This window comes from Ovis aries, chromosome 1, assembly GCF_016772045.2.
Source record: "Ovis aries strain OAR_USU_Benz2616 breed Rambouillet chromosome 1, ARS-UI_Ramb_v3.0, whole genome shotgun sequence".
Lineage (NCBI taxonomy): Eukaryota > Metazoa > Chordata > Mammalia > Artiodactyla > Bovidae > Ovis > Ovis aries.
The window spans coordinates 269365221-269391145 of record NC_056054.1 but is presented as its reverse complement, the minus strand read 5'-3'; the positions used below and the strand labels follow the sequence as shown (position 1 = coordinate 269391145).

At 47.9% G+C, this 25925-nt stretch overlaps 1 protein-coding gene across 2 annotated transcripts in view; it reads left to right on the top strand.

Moving 5' to 3' along the window:
- CLDN14 (claudin 14) overlaps positions 1–25925 on the top strand; it is a 128044-nt gene that overhangs the window by 90370 nt on the left and 11749 nt on the right. The window contains exon 1 of one of the 2 annotated variants that reach the window (XM_027966697.2): positions 18814–18946. The exons of the other annotated variant lie outside the window; for it this stretch is intronic. The gene's annotated coding sequence lies outside the window, so the exon portion shown is untranslated. Of the gene's footprint in view, positions 1–18813; positions 18947–25925 lie in introns of those variants that run through there. 2 annotated transcript variants of the gene reach the window in all.

Below are 25925 nucleotides of genomic sequence, written 5' to 3'. Positions count from 1 at the left end.
GGTGTCCTCTCTATGAGTGTATCTAAGGATGACAGTCATCTTGGGTCAGGGCCCACCTATAAGATCTCATTTAACGCTGGTCACCTTTTTAGAGACCTGATCTCCAAATATAGTCATGTTCTGAGGTGCTGGGAGTTAGGACTTCCACTTAGCAATCTGTGGAGGGACACTGTTCAGCCATAGCCATCATCCTTCCAGGCCAAGGTGGTGAGAACTCAGACTCATGTTCCCCATTTAGGTGTGCTGGGGCCATGAACCTTCCATAGTTCTCTTCCACGCAAGACTCTCCCACGGGCATTAGAGGGGAGTAATTTGTCATTGATATTGTCTCTGGTTGAGATAACCGCCTTCACTGGACACAGGCTTCTTCAGGGAATATTTGCTGATAGATTTCAACTCTCATCAGTGCTCTTCGCTCTCCACCCTCATACCCAGGGTAGCAGCTGGTGCACAGAAACTCCTGGTCCCCGTGGGAAGACGACGGGTCTCCTGGTCTTGTCCTGACCCTGCACGGGCCCCTCCTGCCAGGCAGCTGTGCTGGTCGCCCTTTTGGACTTTGCCGCTGATGTCGCTGCTAAAGACGAGGGACTGAAGGCCTGTGCTTGGGGCCTCGCACGTGTGACCAGGTCACGTGGAGATCCCCTAGGTCTGGTGAGATTTCCGCCTCATCTCTGGCCAAACTGGGCCCCTCACAGCCACTGGCTCCCAGCAGACCCTTGGTTACCTGCTGTACTGTTGTGGGGCATCTGAGAGAATCCCTGGGTCCCCTTCACACCGCAGAGGAGTTGAAGGAGCCTGGGAATCCTGGTCCAGCACGTTTACTGCATCTTCCTGCCACCGCACTGGGTGCCCCAACACCCACATTGGGTTGGGGGCATGTCCTCCAATGTTCCAAACAGGGAGCAGGAAAAAAGCCCATCTTCCTTGGGCTCCCACCCAGAACCTTCATGCTGTGGGGAGTTGGGGCAACCCGTGTGACCTCTGGCTTCCCCTTCCTTGCCTTTCATGCTCGTCCTCATCCACCCCCATCCCTCATGGCAGAAACTCGTGTGTGATGTCCTGAGTGATCTGGATTATAAGAAACTTAAGGATCAAATCTCTGTGTCTGAATATTTATATGGGACTAAGAGCTAAAGGTCATAGCACTGGTCATAGCAAACACCCTCTTCCAACAACACAAGAGAAGACTCTACACATGGACATCACAGATGGTCAACACTGAAATCAGATGGATTATATTCTTTGCAGCCAAAGATGGAGAAGCTGTATATAGTCAGCAAAAACAAGACCAGGAGCTGACTGTGGCTCAGATCATGAACTCCTTATTGCCAAATTCAGACTTAAATTGAAGAAAGTAGGGGAAACCACTAGACTATTCAGGGATGACCTAAATCAAATCCCTTGTGATTATACATTAGAAGTGAGAAATAGATTTAAGGGACTAGATCTGATAGACAGAGTGCCTGATGAACTATGGACGGAGGTTCGTGACATTGTACAGGAGACAGGGATCAAGACCATCCCCAAGGAAAAGAAATGCAAAAAAGCAAAATGGCTGTCTGGGGAGGCCTTAAAGATAGCTGTGAAAAGAAGAGAAGCCAAAAGCAAAGGAGAAAAGGAAACGTCTAAGCATCTGAATGCAGAGTTCCAGAGAATAGCAAGAAGAGATAAGAAAGCCTTCTTCAGCGATCAATGCAAAGAAATAGAGGAAAAGAACAGAATGGGAAAGACTAAAGATCTCTTCAAAAACATGAGAGATACTGAGGGAACATTTCATGCAAAGATGGGGTCGATAAAGGACAGAAATGGTATGGACCTAACAGAAGCAGAAGATATTAAGAAGAGATGGGAAGAATACATAGAAGAACTGTACAGAAAAGATCTTCACGACCCAAATAATCACGATGGTGTGATCACTCACCCAGAGCCAGACATCCTGGAATGTGAAGTCAAGTGGGCCTTAGAAAGCATCACTACGAACAAAGCTAGTGGAGGTGATGGAATTCCAGTTGAGCTATTTCAAATCCTGAAAGATGATGCTGTGAAAGTGCTGCACTCAATATGCCAGCAAATTTGGAAAACTCAGCTGTGGCCGCAGGACTGGAAAAGGTCAGTTTTCATTCCAATCCCAAAGAAAAGCAATGCCAAAGAATGCTCAAACTACCGCACAATTGTACTCATCTCACACGCTAGGAAAATAATGCTCAAAATTCTCCAAGCCAGCCTTCAGCAATACATGAGCTGTGAACTTCCAGATGTTCAAGCTGGTTTTAGAAAAGGCAGAGGAATCAGAGATCCAATTGCCAACATCTGCTGGATCATGGAGAAAGCAAGAGAGTTCCAGAAAAACATCTACTTCTGCTTTATTGACTATGCCAAATCCTTTGACTGTGTGGATCACAATAAACTGTGGAAAATTCTGAAAGGGATGGGAATACCAGACCACCTGACCTGCCTCTTGAGAAACCTATATGAAGATCAGGAAGCAAGTTAGAACTGGACATGGAACAACAGACTGGTTCCAAACAGGAAAAGGAGTACATCAAGGCTGTATATTGTCACCCTGCTTATTTAACTTCTATGCAGAGTACATCATGAGAAACGCTGGACTGGAAGAAACACAAGCTGGAATCAAGATTGCCGTGAGAAATATCAATAACCTCAGATATGCAGATGACACCACCCTTATAGCAGAAAGTGAAAAAGAACTAAAAAGCCTGTTGATGAAAGTGAAAGAGGAGAGTGAAAAAGTTGGCTTAAAGCTCAGCATTCAGAAAACTAAGATCATGGCATCTGTTCCCATCACTTCATGGAAAATAGATGAGGAAACAGTGGAAACAGTGTCAGACTTTGTTTTGGGGGGCTCCAAAATCACTGCAGATGGTGATTGCAGCCATGAAATTAAAAGACTCCTTGGAAGAAAAGTTATGACCAACCTAGATAGCATATTCAAAAGCAGAGACATTACTTTTCCAACAAAGGTCCGTCTAGTCAAGGCTATGGTTTTTCCAGTGGTCATGTATGGATGTGAGAGTTGGACTGTGAAGAAAGCTGAGTGCCGAAGAATTGATGCTTTTGAACTGTGGTGTTGGAGAAGACTCTTGAAAGTCTCTTGGATGGAGATCCAACCAGTCCATCCTAAAGGAGATCAGTCCTGGGTGTTCATTGGAAGGACTAATGCTAAAGCTGAAACTCCAATACTTTGGCCACCTCATGCGAAGAGTTGACTCATTGGAAAAGACTCTGATGCTGGGAGGGCTTAGGGGCAGGAGGAGAAGGGGATGACAGAGGATGAGATGGCTGGATGGCATCACCGACTCAATGGACATGAGTTTGGGTGAGCTCCGGGAATTGGTGATGGACAGGAAGGCCTGGCATGCTGCAATTCATGGGGTTGCAAAGAGTTGGACATGACTGAGGGACTGAACTAAACTGAAGAACTAAGGGGGGCTTCCTAGGTGGCACTTGTGGTAAGGAGTTCACCTGCAAGTTCAGGAGATGCAGGAGACGCAGGAGACATGGGTTCGATCCCTGGGTCGGGCAGATCTGCTGGAGAAGGAAATGGCAACCCACTCCAGTATTCTTGCCTGGGGAAATCCTACAGAGAGAGGAGTCGGGTGGGCTACAGTCCATGGGGCCTCAAAGAGTTAGACATGACTGAGCACACAAGAGCACACACACAGGACCTAAAGGAATTTTGAAAATTATCTCTTGCCAATACTTGGCCTTCAAGAACACTGTCTTGCTGGAGACATAACCTATATTTGCTGTCAGAAGCCAAAACCTGGTCCTTCCTGCTACTTCTCCATGTCCTGCCTCCTCAGGAAGCCAGAAGGGCAACTGTCTCTACTCACCATTTCCCAACTCAGCTGGGACTTTTAGGAGACCCCACCTATCCATGGAGGTGACCCTGAAGGCCACTCTGAGGCTGTCTTCTCAATCTTTGAGCCCAGAAGAGTCTTTCTCTCTCTTTCAGTGAAGGAAAACAAATCAAAATGAAAAAAAAAAAAAAGAAAGAAAAACTAGATCAACATATTATTTCAGAGTCCATTCTGCCCTACTCCTGAACTTGCGCTCCTAAATTGCTGCTGCTAAGTTGCTTCAGTCGTGTCCGACCCTGTGCGACCCCATAGACGGCAGCCCACCAGGCTCCCCCATCCCTGGGATTCTCCAGACAAGAACACTGAAGTGGGTTGCCATTCCCTTCTCCAGTGCATGAAAGTGAAAAGTGAAAGTGAAGTCGCTCCTCATGTCTGACCCTCAGCGACCCCATGGACTGCAGCCCACCAGGCTCCTCCATCCATGGGATTTTCCAGGCAAGAGTGCTGGAGTGGGGTGCCATTGCCTTCTCCGACGCTCCTAACTTAGGGGCCAATAATTTGGTCACGTTGTTGTGGCTGTTTAGTTGCTAAGTCATGTTCAACTCTTTTGTGACCCCATGGATTGTAGCCTGCCATGTTTCTCTGTCCATGGGGATTCTCCAGGCAAGAATACGAGAGTGGGTTGCCATTTTCTTCTCCAGATGATCTTCCCAACCCAGAGCTCAAGCCTGTGTCTCTGCTTGGCAGGCAGATTCTTTGCCGCTGAGTCACCCGGGAAGCCCTTTGACCATGTTCTTGGTCCTAATATGCCCCATCTGTCCCAGCCTATGCAGCCCCAAGCCAGAAAGGGGGCTGCCTGAGTTTCCATAATAATTCATCACAAACTAGGAAGCTTAAAACAACAGAACGTTATCCTCTCCTAGTTCTAGAAGCCAGAAGCCCCAAATCAAGGTGTCAGCAGGGCGGTCCCCCCCAAAGGCTCTGAGGGCTGTAGGGGGAATCCATCCAGCCTCTTCCAGCCTCGGCTGGCTCCTGGCATCCCTTGGCTTCCCTTGGCTTGTAGGTGAGTCATCCCAACCACTCCGTCTTCATATGATTTTCTCTTCTGTGTGTCTCTTCTCTTCCTGTGAAGACAACAGTCATTCGATTTAGGGTTCAGTATCAGTTCAGTTCAGTCGCTCAGTCGTGTCTGACTCCTTGCAGTCCCATGAACCGCAGCATGTCAGGCCTCCCTGCCCATCACCAACTCCTGGAGTTTACCCAAACTCATGTCCACTGAGTCAGTGATGCCATCCAACCATCTCATCCTCTGTCATCCCCTTCTCCTCCCGCCCTCAATCTTTCCCAGCATCAGGGTCTTTTCAAATGAGTCAGCTCTTCACATCAGGTGGCCAAAGTATTGGAGCCTCAGCTTCAACATCAGTCCTTCCAATGAACACCCAGACTGATCTCCTTTAGGACCAATCTAGTCTTTACCAGTATTGTTGCCTGGAAAATCCCATGGTCGGAAGAGCCTGGTAGGCTGCAGTCCATGGGGTCGCTAAGAGTCGGACACAACTGAGCGAATTCACTTTCACTTTTCACTTTCATTCATTGGAGAAGGAAATGGCAACCCACTCCAGTGCTCTTAACTAGAGACTCCCAGGGACAGGGGAGCCTGGTAGGCTGCCGTCTGTGGGGTCGCACGGAGTCGGACACGACTGAAGCGACTTAGCAGCAGCAGCAGCAGTCTTTACCAATCTAGTCTTCCCAATCTAGTATGACCCTCACTAATTAAATCTACAAAGACCGTTCTCCAGTAAGGTCATGTATGAGGTTCTTAGGGCTTCCCTGATGGCTCAGTTGGTAAAAAACTGTGCAAGAGACCACGTGCAGTGCAGGAGAGCAGAGTTCCATCCCTGGGTCAGGAAGATCCCCTGGAGAAGGAAATGGCAACCCACTCCAGTACTCTTGCCTGAGAAACCCCATGGACAGAGGAGCCCGGCAGGCTACAGCCCATGGGGTTGCAAAAGAGTTGGACACGACTGAGTAACTAAACCACCACTACCTGAGGTTCTCAGTAGATGTGAGTTTGGGGCTCCTAGGTTAATGTGTCCTAATATTGTTCCTTTTTAAAATAGTTATTTATTTATTTAGCTGTGTCAAGCCTTTAGTTGCGGCAGGCAGGACCTTTCATTGTGGTGTGCAGGCTTCTCTCTAGTTGTGGTGCATGCGTTCCGCAGTTGTTGAGGGCTTGCTTCTCAAGTTGCAGCGCTCAGACTTAGTTGCCCCCAAACATATGGGATCTTAGCTCCCCATCCAGGAATTGAACCTGTGTCCCCTGCATTGCAAGGCAGATTCTCAACCACTGGACCACCAGGGAAGTCTCCCTAATATCGTTCTGACTCCTGTGATAAAACCCCAAGCCCAGAACGAGAGCCTGGGAAGAGAGTGGTGCCTTCTCCTCCTCACTCATCCTCCCATACATGCCATATTTACTTGAACCCAATATATGTTTTCATAACAGCCTGACACGTCCCTTCCGAAGTCAGAGCTCCTATGAATCCTGGCCTTTCGCACTTGCTCTAGGTTCACCTCCCCCTCCTTCTGAAACAGCCCTCACCCTCTCCCTGGTCTTTTATGACCATTTGCTTATTTGTTTATACCCCTTCTCTTTCCAAAAAGGATTTCAGGCAGATGGTTTTTATTACTGGGCTAAATGAACACAGCAAGATCTTGTAGCAAACACAGTCTCCTGTGCAAAAATAAATTTCCATGAAACCAACATGAAAAATCCCCCAAGCACTTGGAAATTTAAAAAAAAAAAAAACAACTCGTGTTAAGTTGACCTTGGGCTCCCTTTCTTTATTTTCATGGTCTCGCAGTAACAGTACCTTCTCTGCTGCTCTGCCTTCGCAAGCTTCGAGTGCACAGTCCTGGGTTCTGGTGATCCTCTTTATGCGAGAGGCCTCCGGCTGTGAAGGGAGATTCTGGATCATGAAACACCGTGGATAGCAGTGGAAGTGACTTGTTTCAGAGCGTGAACCTTAGAGAGGAGACTGTGAGGGGGATCCTGGTTCACAGACCGGAAATGTGCCCTGCAGTCCCCACGTGGCTCTGTCAATTTGCTGGAGTCAGGGCTTGGGGAAGCCACTGACCAGTGTTTGGGACTGAACGTGTGAAGGGCATTCAGCCTCCTCATTTCACCTGATGGAAGGAAGCTCTTTCTCTGGTTCAAAGTTGTTTTCCATTTTACCTTATTTTTGATATTTTAAGTATTTATTTTTGGCTGTGCTGGGTGTTCGTTGCTGCACAGGCTTTTCCCTAGTTGCGGTGAGCAGGGGCTACTCTTCCTTGCAGTGGGCGGGCTTCTCGTTGCAGTGGCCTCTCTTGTGGTGGAGCACGGGCTCCAGGGTGTGCAGACATGCGGGCTCCGATAGTTGTGGTCCAAGGGCTCAGTAGTTGTGGCTCTCAGGTTCAAGAGCGCAGGTCAGTAGTTGTGGTGCATGGGCTTAGTTGCTTGGAAGCATGTGGGATCTTTCCAGACCAGGGATTGAACCTGTGTCTCCCGCATTGGCAGGCAGATTTGTTTTTTAACCCCTGAACCACCAGGGAAGTCCTCCTTTTTACCTTATTTACAGAGGATTGGAAATATTCAGCTTTGCTGCTGCTGAAATTGACTTTAAGAAAAAGATGGGTCTATGTGTTTGTGTGAACGTGCGTGCTGCTGTGTTCAGTCATGCCTGACACTTTGCGACCCCGTGGACTGTAGCCCACAAGGCTCCTCTGTCCATGGGGATTCTCCAGGCAAGAGTACTGCAGTGGGTTGCCATGCCCTTCTCCAGGGGATCTTCCCAACCCAGGGATTGAACCCAGGGCTCCTGCATTGCAGGCGGCTTCTTTACTGTCTGAGCCACCAGGGAAGCCCTTGAAGGCCAGTGTGTGTCCATGTGTCCATTGTGTGTGCACGGGTGTGCATGTGTATAAACAAGAGAGGATGGGGCAGGAAGCAGAGGTGGAGGGCAGTGTGAGCAAGCATCTTCCCAGATGATCAGAGTCGATATTCAGGTTCCTCTCCCTTTTGAAAAGGCCCTGGTAGTATCTAAACACATCTCAGGAGCCTCTGCCTCTCATCCATGTGCTGCCTGGGTAAATTCACGGCAACCGAGGTATTTTGAAGGTGTTTCAAGCAAGACCCTGTCCAAGTCATCCTGGTCCATTAGCTGTAATGGATGTAAGCTAGCCTCCAGGGTGGAGGAAAGACCTTTCACAAAACTGTGTTGATACCCATGCTTGTTCACTCAGTGAATCTTGACCGTGGGCTTGGGGCTTGCTTCCAGAGCGCCACCTAGAACCCAGCTGCTTATAATCACTGGCTTTTCTAATAGCCAGAGGGAGGGTTGGCGACACTGGGCTGGCAGCTTGTGCAGGAGAGAACTCTGGGCTTAGATCATGAGCTCAGCTCTTTCTCTGATTGGCTGTGAGGGCAGGGCCAGATGCCTGGCGATGATAGCAGCTGCCTCTTAGAGGCGTCTGCGTGATTCAGTAACAGTCTGTGCAAGAGCACCAAGTAAATTATAAGGCACGAGGCACCCCCAGGTGAGACACCTGGCGTCACGGGATTTTGTGAGTCAAGGAGTAGCAATTAGGAGGAGTCCAGGGAGGCTGGATCGGCAGATGGATGACCTGGTGGCCTTCTCCAACCCCTCCTGATGCTACCCGCCCGCAGAGGCCTGCAGTCAGCTTCACGGCTACACACCTCCTCCTCCTGCAATGCCAGGCCTGCCCACTCAGGCAGAGTGGTATAACCACGATGAGCCCACGAGGAAGGAAGCATTTGCTGCAGCAAATGCTGCAGAAAATGCTCAAATCCCCTGAAAGCGAGTGGTTCATCCTGCCAGGTGGCCAGGATCTGGATTTGGCATTAGTTTGTCAGAAGTAGTTAGAAGAGGGATGCTGCTGAATCCAACCTGACTCTCACTGCTTTGGTGGTGGTTTAGTTGCTAAGTCGTGTCCAACTCTGGCAACCCCAGGGACTGTAGCCCACCAGGCTCCTCTGTCCATGGAATTCTCCAGGCAAGAGAATTGCCTTTTCCTTCTCCAGGGGATCTTCCCAACCCAGGGATCAAACCCAAGCCTCCTACATTACAGGTAGATTCTTTACTGACTGTGCTATTCAGACCTTATAAGGTAGCTGAATCATGTAACAATGACCTGTTGTGACTGGATTATTTCACTTAGCATAATGTCTTCAAGGTTCATCCACGTGGTAGCATATATCAGAATTTCATTCCTTTTTAAGGCTAAGAAATATTCCATCATTTGGCTAGCCCACTCTTTGCTTATCCATTTGCCCTTCTATGGGCACCTGGCTATTGTGAATAGCCACCTCTTGGCTATCGTGAATAGCGAACATTTGCTGTTGTTGTTCAGTTGCTGGGTTGTGTGCAACTCTTTGCAACCTCATAGACTGCAGCATGACAGGATTCCTTATCCTTCACTATCTCCCAGAGCTTGCTTGAACTCATATCCATTGTCCATGATGCTATCTAACCATCTCATCATCTATCGTCTCCTTTTCCTCCTGCCCTCAATCTTTCCAAGCATCAGTCTATTCCAATGAGTCGGCTCTTCTCATCAGGTGGCCAAAGTATCGGAGCTTCAGCATCAATCCTTCCAATGAATATTCAGGGTTGATTTCCTTTAGGATTGACTGGTTTGATCTCCGTGCTGTCTAAGGGACTCTCAAGAGTCTTCTCCAGCACAATTTAAAAGCATCCATTCTTCGGCACTCCGCCTTCTTTATTGTCCAGCTCTCACTTCTGTATAGGACTACCAGGAAAACCATAGGTTTGATTATACAGACTTTTGTACAGATTTCTGCTGAGAATCCACGTTCCATTCTTTTGACCTCTTTATAGTTTAAGACATAATTTTTTGGTTGTCACTTATCAGATGATCCCTGGCTTCTCAGCTGGAAAGTAACTGGCATCTATCTCATCCAAAAGTTAAATCTTCCTGTGTCCAGAGTACACGAGAACAATTAGCAAACACAAGATTGTTTTGAAATGTCTGTTGCTGACACTGTTGTCTACTCAGGTACGCAGCTGGGCTGGTCCTGGCTTTCTCATCCCACCTAAGCCAAAGGCAGGCAGGAAAGGAGTCTCTTCCCCCAAGATGGGCCTGCCCTGGATAACGGCATCATCAGTGCTGGGATCCCAAAGGTCCCAGCCCCCAAACCAGCACTTAGCCTGCGGGCACCCACCATAGCCCTTTCCACAAAGGGGTGACAGAACCTTTCCTTCAGTGATCCCTGTGCTGGACAAGATGCCATCCACCATCCCATTCAACCACATCCTCACCAACCGTGAGCTCAGGTTCTTTCAACCAAAGATGGGGACTCCCTTTCCAAGACTGACCTGTGCTCTCCAGTTACCTGTAAGCCGAGAAGACTCCCCCTGTCCTTCACCATGTGACCCCTCAGAAGGCCTCAGAAGAGGGAGCTGCCTTGAGCTTTGCTCTCTGGACTTCACTGGACACAGTCTCTGCAACCCCAGATAGAGGGTCAGGAACAATCCAAGGCCCAGCCAGGCAGTTCCTCCACAAACAGTTGATGGTTTGACAGAAAGTGACAGCTCTGTGCTCACAGTACAGCCCACGGTCTATGAGATGCAAAGCTGACCAGGGACTGAGCTCTGCCCATGGTCCACCTGAACCCAGCAGAGATGGGGGCAGAGCTGAGTCAGAAACAAATCCACCTGTCAGGGCAGATGGCTCAGTGATGCTGAGCTGAGCAGGGGTTCAAGGAGAGCTTGCCGCTTCCAGCTAACTTTGGGCATGTCACACACACCCTTGTCCCTTGGTATCTGCAGGTAGCTGTGCCAGCCTCCTCCCCCAAGCCAAAATGGAGGATGCTCAAGTCCTTTGTATAAAACGGCATGGTATTTGCATATATCACCTATGCATCCTCCCATACACTTTAAAGCATCTCAAGTTCCTTATAATACCAAGTATAATATAAATAGCTGACAGCTGAGTCAGTTCAGTTCAGTTGCTCAGTCGTGTCCGACTCTTTGTGACCCCACAGACTGCAGCACACCAGGCTTCCCTGTCCATCACCAACTCCTGGAGTTTGCTCAAACTCATGTCTGTTGAGTCAGTGAGGCCAACCAACCATCTCATTCTCTGTCATCCCCTTCTCCTCCTGCCTTCAATCTTTCCCAGCATCAGGGTCTTTTCCAATGAGTCAGTTCTTCACATCAGGTGGCCAAAGTATTGGAGTTTCAGCTTCAACATGAGTCCTTCCAATGAATATTCAGAACTGATTTCCTTTAGGACTGACTGATTTGATCTCCTTGCAGTCCCGGGGACTCTCAAGAGTCTTCTCCAACACCACAGTTCAAAAGCATCAATTCTTTGGCACTCAGCTTTCTTTATAGTCCAACTCTCACATCCATACATGACTACTGGAAAAACCATAGCTTTGACTGGATGGATCTTTGTTGGCAAAGTAATGTCTCTGCTTTTTAATATGCTTTCTAGGTTGGATATAACTTTTCTTCCAAGGAGTAGGTGTCTTAATTTCATGACTACAGTCGCCATCTGCAGCGATTTTGGAGCCCAAGAAATTAGTCTGTCACTGTTTCCATTGTTTCCCCATTTATTTGCCATGAAGTGATGGGACTGGATGCCATGATCTTCGTGTTTTGAATGTTGAGTTTTAAGCCAGCTTTTTCACTTTCCTCTTTCACTTTCATCAAGAGGCTCTTCTTCTTCACTTTCTGCCATAAGGGTGGTATCATTTGCGTATCTGAGGTTATTGATGTTTCTCCCAGCAATCTTGATTCCAGCTTGTGCTTCATCCAGACTGGCATTTCACATGATGTACTCTGCACATGAGTTACATAAGCAGGGTGACAATATACAACCTTGATGTGCTCCTTTCCCATTTTGAAAATTGTTCCAGTCCATTGTTTCATGTCCAGTTCCAACTATTGCTTCTTGACCTGCATACAGATTTCTTAGGAAGCAGGTCAGGTGGTCTGCTACTCCCATCTCTTGAAGAATTTTCCACAGTTTATTGTGATCCACACAGTCAAAGGCTTTGGCATAGTCAATAAAGCAGAAGTAGATATGTTTTTCTGGAACTCTCTTGCTTTTTCGATGATCCAACAGATGTTGGCAATTTGATCTCTGGTTCCTCTGCCTTTTCTAAATTCAGCTTGAACACCAGGAAGTTCACAGTTCACATACTGTTGAAGCCTCGCTTGGAGAATTTTGAGCATTACTTTGCTAGCTGTGAGATGAGTGAAATTGTGCAGTAGTTTGAACATTCTTTGGCATTGCCTTTCTTTGGCATTGGAATGAAAACTGACCTTTTCCAGTCCTGTGGCCACTGCTGAGTTTTCCAAATTTGCTGGCATATTGAGTGCAGCACTTTATCAGCATCATCTTTCAGGATTTGAAATAGCTCAACTGGAATTCCATCACCTCCACCAGCTTTGGTTGTAGTGATGCTTCCTAAGGCCCACTTGGCTTCGCATTACAGGATATCTGGCTCTCGGAGAGTGATCACACCATTTTGGTTATCTGGGTCATGAAGATCTTTTTTGTATAGTTCTTCTGTGTATTCTTGCCACCTCTTCTTAATATCTTCTGCTTCTGTTAGGTCCATACCATTTCGGTCCTTTATTGTGCTCATCTTTGCAGGAAATGTTCCCTTGGTATCTATAATTTTCTTGAAGAAATCTCTAGTCTTTCCCATTCTACTGTTTTCCTTTATTGCTTTGCATTGATCACTGAGGAAGGCTTTCTTATCTCTCCTTGCTATTCTTTGGAACTCTGCACTCAAAAGGTGTATCTTTTCTTCTCTCCTTTGCCTTTAGCATCTCTTCTTTTCTCAGCTATTTGTAAGGGCTCCCCAGACAGCTATTTTGCCTTTTTACATTTCTTTCTCTTGGGGATGGCCTTGATTCCTGCCTCCTGTGTAATGTCACAAGCCTCCATCTGTAGTTCTTCAGTTACTCTGTCTAATCCCTTGAATCACTTCCACTGTATAATCATAAGGGATTTGATTTAGGTCATACCTGAATGGTCTAGTGATTTTACCTACTTTCTTCAATTTAAGTCTGAATTTTGCAATAAGGAGTTCATGATCTGAGCCACAGTCAACTTCCGGTCTTGTTTTTACTCATTGTATAGAGCTTCTCCATCTTTGGCGGCAAAGAATACCCCACATCCAAGGGCAAAGGAGAAACCCCAGCAAGATAGTTGGAGGGCAAAATCACATTTAGAATCAAACCCCATACCTGCCAGAGATGCTTGGAGGGCTCAAACAAAATCTTACGTATAACAGGAGACCCCACAGAGACTGAGCCAGACCTGCCTTTGAGGGTTTGAATGTCTCCTGTGAAGGTACAGGTCAGCAGTGGCCTGCCACATGGGCAGGGGCTCTGGGTGCAGCAGACCTGGGTGTGGCATAAGCCCTCTTGGTGGAGGTCGCAAAATTTACAGCCACCAAAATTTACATGGGACTGGGGAAACAGACTCTCGGAGGGCACAAACAAAATCTTGTGCACACCAGGACCCTGGAGAAAGGAGCAGTGACCCCACAAGAGACTGACCCAAACTTGCCTGTGAGTGTCCAGGAGTCTCTGGTGGAGCTGTGTATAAGCGGTGGCCTGCTTCAGGGTCAGGGGCACTGAGTGCAGCAGTGCGTGCATGGGACCTTTTGAAGGAGGTCGCCTTTATCTTAATCAACTCCACCATAGTTTGGTCTCAGATCAAACAACAGGGAGGGAACACAGCCCTGCCCATCAACAGAAAATTGGATTAAAGATTTACTGAGCATGGCCCCGCCCATGAGAACAAGACCCAGTTTCCCCCACAGTCAGTCTCTCCCACCAGGAAGCTTCAATAAGCCTTTTATCCTTATCCATCAGAGGGCAGACAGAATGAAAGCAATCACAGGAAGCTAATCAAACTGATCACATGGACCACAGCCTTGTCTAACTCAGTGAAAGTATGAGCCATGCCATTTAGGGCCACCCAAGACAGATGGGTCATGGTGGAGAGGTCTGACAGAACGTGGTCCACTGGAGAAGGGAATGGCAAACCACTTCAGTATTCTTGCCTTGAGAACCCCATAAACAGTATGACAAGGCAAAATGATATGACACTGAAAGATGAACTCCCCAGGTCGGTAAGTGCCCAATATGCTACTAGAGAAGAGTGGAGAAATAACTCCAGAAAGAATGAAGAGACAGAGCCAAAGCAAAAATAACACACAGCTGTGGATGTAACTGGTGATGGAAGTAGAGTCCGATGCTGTAAAGAACAATATTGCAGAGGAACCTGGAATGTTAGGTCCATGAATCAAGGTCAACTGGAAGTGGTCAAACAGGAGATGGCAAGAGTGAACATTGACATTTTAGGAATCAGTGAGCTAAAATGGACTGGAAAGGGTGAATTTAACTCAGATGACCATTATATCTACTACCGTGGGCAAGACTCCCTTAGAAGAAATGGAGTAGCCATCATGGTCAACAAAAGAGTCTGAAATACAGTTCTTGGATGCAATCTCAAAAACGACAGAATGATCTCTGTTCATTTCCAAGGCAAACCATTCAATATCACGGTAATCCAAGTCTATGCCCCAACCAGTAATGTTGAAGAAGCTGAAGTTGAACGATTCTATGAAGACCTACAAGACCTTCTAGAACTAACACCAAAAAAAAAAAAAAAAAGTCCTTTTCATTATAGAGGACTGGAATGCAAAGTAGGAAGTCAAGAGATACCTGGAGAAACAGGCAAATTTGGCCTTGGAGTACAAAATGAAACAGGGCAAAGGCTAACAGAGTTTTGCCAAGAGAACCCACTGGTCATAGCAAACACCCTCTTCCAACAACACAAATAGCTGACAGCACATGCCAAATTCAAGTTTTGCATTTTGGAACCTTCTAGAAAATTTTTTTCGCATCTTTTTGCCTCATGGTTGATTGAATCTGTGAATGCCAAACCCACAGATACCAAGTGCTGACTATGTCGTGATATGAGCCCAGGTGCTGAGGTCAATCTGCCTGTATTCAAATCCTGCCTACACCTATTAATGTGACCTTGAACAGGTTATTTAACTTCTCAGAGCCTCCATTTCCCCATCCATTAAATTGGCGGAAGGGCTAATACTATACCTGAAGCATCAGGCTGTTTTTAGGATAAAATTATTAAATATATGTGATGTGCTTAAAACAATAACTAGCCCACAATGAGTTCAATATCATTGTTATTATTAATACCAGGAATTAGCTGAAAGTCAGAGCTCTGCAAAGTTAACATGAAATCACTCAGAAAGGATTCCATGGAAGTCTTGTGTGTCTGGCAGGATTTACTGCCAATAAATTGATCAAGGTCAAGTTTTATAGTGGCCTCTATCCCAGCAAGATAGCTGAGTCCACTCCAAGGGGACCCAAAGTATTATAGTAACTGAAAGTCATAACATTCTTTTTACTTATCCATTTATTCTACAAACTTCTACCAACTTCCTAATGTATGTTAGTCCCTAGCCTGGCTCTATGAGGAATCATAAAATAAATCAAGCTTCAATGACCAGTCTAGATAGAATAAAGATTATCTATTCATCCACCAATGGGCTTCCCTGATGGCTCAGTAATAGAATCTTCCTGCCAAGGCAGGAGACAGGAGTTCGATCCCTGGGTCAGGAAGATCTCCTGGAGAAGGAAATGGCAACCCTCTCCAGTATTCTTGTCTGGGAAATCCTGTGAACAGAGGAGTCTGGCAGGATACAGTTCATGGGATCGCCAAGAGTTAGACATGACTTAGCAGCTAAACAACAACAGTATTCATCACTCAACTACCCATTCATCATCTATCTGTCCATCCATTCATCCATCATCCATCCATTTATTCCGAAATATCTACTGGCTTCTATCATATCCGTAAACACAGAGGTTGCCCTGACTCAATGGAATGACTGCCTATACATGCATGCTCAGTCACGTCTGACTCTTTGAGACCCAACGGATGGTAGCCCACCAGGCTCCTCTGTCCATGAGATTCTCCGGGCAAGAATACTGGAGTGGGTTGCCATGTCCTCCTCCAGGGGATCTCCCTGAGCCAGGGACTGAACCTGCGTCAGTCTCTGGCATCTCCTGAATTAGCAAGCAGATTCTTTATCACTGTGCCTCCTGGAAAGCCCTGATGAAGTGATTGGAGGTGTTAAAAAAAAAATGCTCACCACCCTCCTTTCCCAAATCCTCCTGTACACCCTGATTGGTGTTTGAAATTTCACTACTAAATTTTTATCCATTAGACTTAAAAGTTCCTCCTGGGAGGGACAATATGTTAAACCATTATTAGTCATTTACACCTTAGAGTTTAAAAAAGATCTAAGGGCAGATCTGGATGGCAGTGGGGAGGAGCGATGATGAGGATCCGGGGTGGGAGAGGAGGGCTGGAGCCCCACGCCTAGTTCAGTTCAGTTCAGTTGCTAGTCATATCCAACTCTTGGTGACCCCGTGGACTGCAGCATGCCAGGTCTCCCTGTCCATCACCAACTCCTGGAGCTTGCTCAGACTCATGTCCATCGAGTCAGTGATGCCATCCAGCCATCTCATCCTCTGTCATCCCCTTCTCCTTCTGCTCTCAATCTTTCCCAGCATCAGGGACTTTTCCAACGAGTCAGCTCTTCGCATCAGATGGCCCAAGTATTGGAGTTTCAGCTTCAACATCAGTCCTTCCAATGAATATTCAGGACTGATTTCCTTTAAGATGGACTGGTGAGATCTCCTTGCAGTTCAAGGGACTCTCAAGAGTCTTCTCCAACACCACATTTCAAAAACATCAATTCTTCAGTGCTCAGCTTTCTTTGTAGTCCAACTCTCACATCCATACATGACCACTGGAAAAACCATAGCCTTGACTAGATGGACCTTTGTTGGCAAAGTAACGTCTCTGCTTTTGAATATGCTGTCTAGGTTGGTCATAACTTTTCCTCCAAGGAGTAAGCGTCTTTTAATTTCATGGCTGCAGTCACCATCTGCAGTGATTTTGGAGCCCCCCAAAATAAAGTCTGTCACTGTTTCCACTGTTTCCCCATCTAGCTTTCCCAAGCCTAGCTTCCTTGCTTAATGGTCACTTTTGCAGCTGCTCCATGTGCCAGTGACCCCCATAGTCTGAGGATGAAGCGGCAGTGTCTGTCTTCCCATCAAGCTCACACATGCTGTAATTCAAGAAATATTCAACAAATGAAAAATGGATCGATACTTTTACACTTGGATTTCACAAAGAGTCCCTCTGACTTTGCCCTCTGACCCTTTTGTCCACCGGCAACCACAGACCAGGGCTGCAGGCCTTGGAGCTTTCACTCTTCAGCCCAGAATAGGACTGAGTTGTTCCACAGGAAAATCAAGTTTTTACGGAGGTCTGCAAAACATTAACGTTATGTCCACCTCTTTCACTACTCAGTGCAGTGTTCTCAAAAATGTATGATATTTTATCACAATTAGAGGCTGTCTCTCTCTGCAGGATTGCCTAAGATTCTACCATCAAGATTCTACCATCAAGGTCAAGAAATCAAAGGCAGTTGTGAATGAAATGTATCACATGGAGCCAAATCATCCCAGAGGCAAAACTACAAAAATAATTTCAAAGAAGTTCCCAGCATAATATTATAAATAATATGGGTGCATTTTTTAGTATATAAATTATAGTGAGCTATCTCTAATTACTAATAGAAGAGGATCAGGGCTTATGAATTACCCTGAACTAAAGATGATCTTGTTTAGGACAGTTATTTCTGGAGAAGAGACCAAAAAAAAAAAAAAAAAAAGCAAGCTCTGTGGATGTGGGTTGTTAATCCTCAATCAATGATAACTCACAGACACTTCTGAAGACCCCAGACACAAGATGCTCCCATCCCTGCCTTCCCAGTCTCATTGCCAGGGATACAGGGCAGGCTCAGGTCCACGCCCAAGCCGCTCACCCACACCTGAGTTCCTTCACTGTGTCTTTTCCGAAGCACCGGCCAGAGTCAGGCAGGTTGATGAGCGCTGGGGAAAGAACTCAGGAGCCTCGTCACTGCTCTTGGAGATTCAGTGATGATATTAATGAGTCAGGGGCAGATGTGTGTGACAAGTTAGTTGTGACAAGGGCTTCTCAGCCATTCTGAATCCCAGCACAGCCCAATTCCCTTGGCCAACCTTGCCTGCAGTCCTAGCTTTCAGAAGCACCATCTGGGGACTGTTACTGATTGTATTGAACTCGCGGGACTCTTGAGTCATGCTTGAACATGCTTCAGAAGCCACCATCTTGGTGAGGTCTCTCATCTCCAACTAATCACAAACTGTCCCTTTATCTGCCCTGTGCCTACAACACACATACACCCCACCAACATCTCTGAACCACCCATGTCTGCAAATGTAGGCACAAATAACAAAGCAAAAAAACAGTTGCATGTTGATCAGAACTCACTGACAGATGCCCAGCAGCCTGCTGGTTGAGAAACTTCATGTTGCTCAACAGAACAAAAGTCCAAAGCAACAAGGCGATGGCCAGGTCACCGGCTCAGAGCAGGCTGGGTGGTCAGGGCAGCAAGAGGGTATGCGTGCGGGTCTCAGTCACTGGCAGGAATTGCACGGTCCCTTGCCGGGTGATGAACAAGGATGCGGAGAAGTGAGGATGCAGAGAGCAGGCAGGTGGGCCAGTCTGGACTGCAGATGGCCTTTGACACTCAGCAGGGTGGCCCGGGCTTTATCCAGCCCCGGAGAGTCTCCAGAGAGTGTTTTAGGGAGGAGATGATGATGCTCTGATGTATCAGGCGTTTTTTCCAAAGGGCAGAGATGGCATTTCTGGTTGGTCCTGAATGTCTGCCTTGGCCCAGCGGACAGGCCAGTTAACCGTCCAACCAAATGACACGTGTGCCCACACAGGCTCATCCCAAAGGACACAGTCATTGTCTAGCTGCCAGCCGCTCAGATGCCCTGGCCTTGAAGCGGCCAGTCAGTGAAAGAGGGAGGTCGGGAGAGTGGCAGGGTCCAGTGGAGTCCGTGGGTCAGGCCGCCTGGCGCCCAGCCAGTTCCCACAGCTGCTGGGAGTCCGGTGAGGTGGCTGGGACCGCAAGGGCGCTGCATGTGAGTGTGGGGCCGGGAGACGCGATGGGAGGGCTTGGGGTCAGCAGTGGTCTGTCTGGGGTCTGTGTGAGGGCAGGGGTGCTCCGGGCGGGAGACATCACCCCCTGCAGAAGGGCCACTGTGCCTGGGCCAGAGCGGGGGAGCACCCTGGGGACCCTGCCCCGGGTGTGGAGACAGCCCGGCTTCTCATGAGCCAGGAGGGACGGACAGAGTCCAGTTCCTGAGCGTTTGGGCAGCAGAACCCTTTCATCGCCGGTGGAGCCTGGGGCTGGTGGGCTGGATCTGTGAGTGTCAGCTTACAGCGCTTGTTGTCACTGCCCGTCAGGTACTGCGGGGGGTAGAGGGCCTCCAGACTCAGGAGACATATCCTCCCCCAACCCCCTCAGCACACAGACATGGGCCTGGAAGGGGGAGAGGAAGAGCTGGATTTCTGGTTAATGAGGATGAGGTTTGGTACTGAAGAGGGGAAATCCATGCAATCTGATCAGTGAGTTAATCCTTCGACTGCCTTGAACCCCACATCCCCAGCAGCTGCCAGGATGGGGGGGAGGACCACCACTTACTCAGAGCGAGTGCTGGTTGCTCAGTCATGTCCGACTCTCTGTGACCTCATGGACTGGAGCCCGCCAGGCCCCTCTGTCCGTGGAATTCTCCAGGCAAGAAGACTGGAGTGGGTTGCCATTCCCTTCTCCAGGGGATCTTCCTGACCCAGGGATCGAACCTGGGTCTCCTGCATTGCTGGCAGATTCTTTACTGTCTGAACTACCACTGGGGTGGCCACAGACAAAGGAGACCAGGATCTGGGACCAGTGCCCTGAGAAGGTCCCGGACCCTGGAAAGCACTCAGCACGCTGGCTTTTGGCGGCAGCCTCCTACTGGGAGATTTCATTCTTGCTGTTTGCAAGGCCCCCAATCGCTTGATCACTCTGTTTCGTTTTAAAGTCTCGGGAAACCAGAGCACAGTCCCACTGTGGAGTTACCCCAGCGTCTCAGCCCCGGGTCTCCAGTTGGGCTGGCATCAGTGAAGTCCTGATGGATGTGTCTGCAACAATGACGGAACTTCAACAGCACACAGCTTCCTGTACTAGGTGTCTTTCCTTGCAAGGCTTGTGGGTTTTCACATATATTATCTTAGCATCTTCTAGACAACTCTGGGAAGCAGCTGTTATGATGTAGATAGGCAACTGAGTCATGTATGACTGAGCTGTTTATCCAGAATCAGTTTGACCAGATGCCAGCCTCTGTTCTTATCTGGCTCCATCTGCTCTGTTGCTGTCAGTCGCTAAGTTGTACCCTACTCTTTGTGACCCCATGGACTGCAGCATGCCAGCTTTCCTGTCCTTCGCTATCTCCTGCAGTTTGCTCAAACTCATGTCCATTGAGTCCGTGATACCATCCAGTCATCTCATCCTCTAACTCTCCTTTCTCCTCCTGCCCTCAATCTTTCCCAGCATCAGGGTCTTTTCCAGTGAGTCAGTTCTTCGCATCAGGTGGCCAAAGTGTTGGAGCCTCAGCATCAGTCTTTTGCAAAGCTTACCATGCTTTATTTATCCATCTGTATAATGGGGTTGATGCTACTTAAGCATCTGCAGAGATCTGTGGAAAGAAAGAGATAATTTCTTCCCTTGTTGTTTTTAGTGTTTAGCTGTCATGTCTCACTCTTGTTCGACCCATGGACTGTAGCCCACCAGGCTCCTCCGTCCACGGGATTTCCCAGACAGGAACACAAAGTTACCATAAATATTTCCTGCTTTCTAGTTAGTTTTTTTTTTTAATTGAATATATCAATTTAGGGTTTTAAAAAATCATTTTCTCGCTTATCTCAGAGAATATCTTGCATTACAGAGAACAAGAAGTCTAAAAGCCTCTTTTCAAGGCTTCTCCTGATGTCTTTTTGTGTTTTTTTAATTCAGACAGTCAATCCAGCCAGTTCAAGAGTGATTCTTGGCACTTTTCAGTTCAAACCGTCCTCCTTCCAGGTGATCTTCAGAATCCTTACTGGAGGTGGAGTCTTACTGTTTGCAGGATGAATGGGTGCCAGGGCCATAGGCTCTCGGCTGGGCAGCCAACAGCAACCATGAGCAGAAATTTTCCAGGGGGATTATCTGCTGGGAGGGTGCCTCGAGATTGCCCTTGAAGGCAAGAAGGGAGCCGATGGGACTCCCATTCCTCACCTGGGGTTGGGGGTCCCCCGCCAGGGTGCAGGAAGGCTGTGAGCAGGATCTCTGGGCCCAAGAGGCAAGGGTTCACCCTTGAACTTGGATGTGCACACACCCACACACCTACAGCTTCCCTGGAATAAGAAAGACATGAAAGCTGAGATTCAGAACATCAGGTCTGTTTCCACTGGCGGCCTGTCCTGGGCAGAGGAGACCAGCAATAGCTTTGTTTTCAAAAGGCTCCTCCTTGGCAGGTATTTACAGAGGCATCTGGGCTCCACTTAAATGAAGAAAAAAAAAAACACATGAAACCATATTTTTCATTCTGCAGAACACTGCAAAAGTGTCTCTTGTCCATTTCAACGTTCAAACTAGATGAACTCTTTGGTTTAAAGGAGGAATGTCTCAAAGTCCAGGTCACGTGGGCCTGCCACCTCCATGGGCGCCCAGGACCCGGTGCCAGGGAGGGCACCTGCTGGGTTTGCTGGTCTGCGGTTACCGTCTTGAACTTCTTAATCATTTTTGAACAAGGGATTCATTTTCATTTTGCACTGTTTCATCTGCAAGCTCCTTATGTGGACTTCTGCAAGCTGGAATCCCAGATTCGGCCCAATTCATTCTAAACTTCTCAAACGTTTTACAAATACATACATCAAATCAGCACTGGCCTCTCTCCAAGACTGACCCCATCATTTCTTGCCACTGCAAGTATCATTCTTTGGAGCCAGAAAGAGTTTTGTTTTCAAGGGCCACCCAGTGAAAGCAAAATGCCCCGGGGGGTAACTTCGTGGCTGATATTAACACTGCAGGTGGGCTGAATGCCCAAGAGGGGCTGGAATCCCAGAAAAAGGACCCAGGTGGTAAGAACAAGTTTGGGGGGTGGGACACTGGGAGGGCAGGAGCCAGAAGGTGGAGAGGTGAATCAGGAAACTGCCTCTTTCTAAGATGCTTAGCCATCAAAGAGGCAGCTTAGGGGTAGATAGAGCTGTAGGGTCAAGGATGGACATGTGACTCGAGTGCAGCTAGGAGCTGCGGATGGAGAGGTGGTTCTGATGGCAGAAGTGGTGTGAGGGTGAAGGCTTTTAGGTAGATGAATACAACTGTCTCCATCTTGGGCTGCCCAGAGAAGGCCCCGAGTCAGCCAGCAGAGCCAGCAAGCAGAATAGACATCAGTACTGTGCCTCTTGGCTAAACAATTTCAAGCTCTCTTTTGGGGGAAGGGGAGGGGAGGATTTTGATAAATTTGACTTCGTATTTCTTTCGCTGTTGTTGTTTGTCTTTATCACTGATTAACAGTGTTGTGTTAGTTTCGAGTGTTTGGCAAAGTGACTCAGTTACACACCTGTATCTGTTCGTTTTCAAATTCTCTTCCCATTCATTACAGAATATTGACAGTGCTAGACGTTCCGCCCTTGTTGGTGATCTATTTTAAATATAGCAGGAACTCTTTGAAAGCTCCTGATAGAACCTTTACAAGTCACATGAATTAAGGCACCGATTCTCAAACCTGACTGCACATCCCAGCACCCAAAGAGGGGGGGGAAGTTAAAAGTTCCCATATTTTCTGAATGAAGCAGTGAATGAATGGATGGACCATGCTGTCTGGAGTGACTGGGCCTTTGGGGTCTCCTTAAAGCTCTCCAAGGGATGCTGACCCATCGGGAGAGTGGAGAGCTGCTGAATTCAATTTCCTTGGCTGGAATACTCAGAGTTGGGTGAGCAACAGGGTGAAGCCTAAGCAGCCTTCTACTTGGGGGAGGCCCGGCCACCTCTCACACAAGCCAGGAAGCTCCCTTCCAGCAGAAACCTGCCCCGCAGTGTATTTGTTGAGCTGTCTGGGGTCGCACAGAGCACACGCAGTGTGAGCATTCCCGCTTGGGTCATATGCAATCCCGCCCCTCCGTGTCTCCCAGCCGGGTCTTCCAAAGTACGAGGCTACTGTCCTGCAGTTCCCCCTGTTCTGCAGAGAAGAACAGGATGTCAGGGGACAAGGACAGAGGGTGGCTTAGGAAAACACAAAGCGAAGAGTGAGTTCCAGGACAGGGTGTTTATCGCACGGCGCTCCTGTCGGTGAAGGGCCTGAAGGGCAGAAGGGAGAGCCGGGCAAAGACTGACTTGCCCGTGCCCGGGTGGGTACTTAACAGGCATGTAACTTGCGTGCCGTTCCTCTTTCTAGCCCTCTGTCTCTTTCTCTCAACTTCACGGGCAGAGAATAAGTCCTTAATCAGGAAAGAACCAACTTCGCAAACCACGCTGAAACCACCAGATTACAGACTGTTCTAAGTCATTCATGGCGGTTCCCTATCCACTGGTGGGCTGGCTCTGCCCCCCAGTTCCTGAGCCCGTCCCCTCCCCAGCCGTTCCTTGCACCATCGCTGGTGGTCCCACCCACCCCCGTTGTCTTCTTCGACCTCTCGCTGTGGCCCACCAAGGTTACCGTGCTTTGCGTCTCAGACTCCAGCCACAGCCTCCCGTCCTTCCAGCTCATTCCTCCCTGTTGTTCCTCCCCTCCTCCCCAGCACCATCCTCCATCCACCATTACAGCCACTCCCCTGTGTGCACGCCAGTCTCCCTTCTGCTCTCTCCCTTCATCATTTCTCCTAGAAGAATCCCCAGTCCTTTACCCTCCCTGCGCCCATGTAGTCCCACTGGCTGGAGGAGGCTGTCCAGCGGCTGATGGTCACAGAACCCTCAGGGGCCCTGGCCTCACACGAGCATCTGCTGCTGACCTTGTCTTAGTCCATCAAGCTCCCGTTCTCCAAGGTAACCAGCACCTCCCTCTCCTCTGCGCAAAGCTTAAACACCTTCCCCACCATTTTTCTCTTCAGCGCATCTCCTTGCTTCCTCTTCCCCTGAAAAAACCGGGACACTCAAAGAACATCACCAAGTGCCCCGTGGCCACGTCCCCCAGGCTCCCTGCGTTGATTCGCTCTCCTGTTCCAGCCTGAGCCGGCCTCTCCAGACGTGTGCCAGGGTCCCTGACGGCCTCTGTTCAAGGACCTCTCTTCAGCATTATCAATATCTGCTTCTTACGGAGTCACTTCCGAAGGCAGGCAAACATGCTCTGGGTTCTCTCATCTTCAAATCAACAACAAAACAAGCATCCTCTCTTGACCGCAGATCCCACCGGCAGAGATGCTTAACTGTTTTGTGTCTATTTATTGTGTTATTGACGTTGTTGTTTATTGGACTGGTTGTTTGTTTTGCCTTGGATTCAGTGAAGTGAAGCCAGTGTCTCTTCTCCAAATAATACTTTAAGATGTGTAAAACGATACCCAGGATTGCGAAGGAAGCCATTTATATTGAAATTTGGTTATCAAACATGTTTTAAATGTATTATTTATTTATTTGGGGCTGTGCTAGATCTTCGTTGCTTTGCCTGGGCTTGTCTTTGGTTGTGGTAGGAGGGCTTCTCCTTGAGGTGGCTTCTTTTGTTGCAGATTTTAGCAACTTTTGTTGCAGATTTTAGCAGGTTTTATGGCGTGCAGGCTTCAGTAGTTGCAGTGTATAAGCTCAGTTGCTTGGCAGCATGTGGGATTTCTTTTTTAATTGGGAATGTTTTATTTTTTAATTGAAGGATAATTGCTTTACAGAATTGTGCAGGTTTTCTGTCAGCCATCAATATGAATCAGCCATAGGTACACCCCTGTCCCCTCCCTCCCAAACCTCCTTCCTATCCCATCCTTCTCGGTTGTCACAGAGCCCCCGTTTGAATTCCGAGTCATACAGCAAAATCCCATCGGCTATCTATTTTGCATATAGTAATGAAAGTTTCCCTGTTACTCTTTCCATACATCTCACCCTCTTCTCCCCTCTCATCATGTCCATAGGTCTGTTCTCTATGTCTGTTTCTCCATTGCTGCCCTGAAATAAATTCACCAGTACCATCTTTCTAGATTCCATATATATGTGTCAGAATACGGTATTTATATTTCTCTTTCTGACTTACTCCCCTCTGCATAACAGGCTCTAGGTTTGTCCACCTCTTTAGAACTGACTCAAACGTGTTCCTTTTTAAGGCTGAGGAGTATCCCCGGGACGGGGGAGCCTGGTGGGCTGCCATCTATGGGGTCGCACAGAGTCAGCCACAACTGAAGCGACTTAGCAGCAGCGCACAGTATTCTGTTGAATATATGTACCGCAGCTTCTTTATCCATTCATCTGTCAATGGACAGACGGCTGCTTCCCTGTTGTAGCTATCATAAATAGTGCTGCAGTGGGCACGGGTGCATGTGTCTTTTTCAATTTTGGTTTCCTCAAGGTATATGCCTAGGAGTGGGATTTCTGGGTCATATGGTGGTTTTGGCATGTGGGATCTTAATTCCTGGATCAGGGATCGAACCACAGTGTCCCCTGCACTGGCAAGCGGATTCTTAACCACTGGACCACCAGGAAAGTCCCTATCAAAGTATTTTAATATCATGTTGTCAATGGTAATTTATGCTTCTCTATCAGACCTAGCAGGGGTCTTATAACTAGCATAGTTTTGAAATAGCAACGATGGTAACTGATCTTCCCAGATACCTGCAATGCTGGTAGAACCATGATTTCTGTTGGTGATGAAGTCACAGGCACTAATCAGATCACTGTAAGGGGGTCATTATACAAGGACATGCTTTTCAAGGAGAAGATAGTGAAATAAATCATGCAACTGTTTTTCCCATCCAAGCTGACTGATACTGTGACTTCTATGGGCCCTCGACCCCAGATTAAGAACCCCGATCCTGCAACAGTTGCCTCATCTCCTGGTTCATTTGATGGTCCAAATCTTGGAAAGAATTCTCCAGGCTCATTATGTCCTGTGCCCCTCTCTGTAGCTT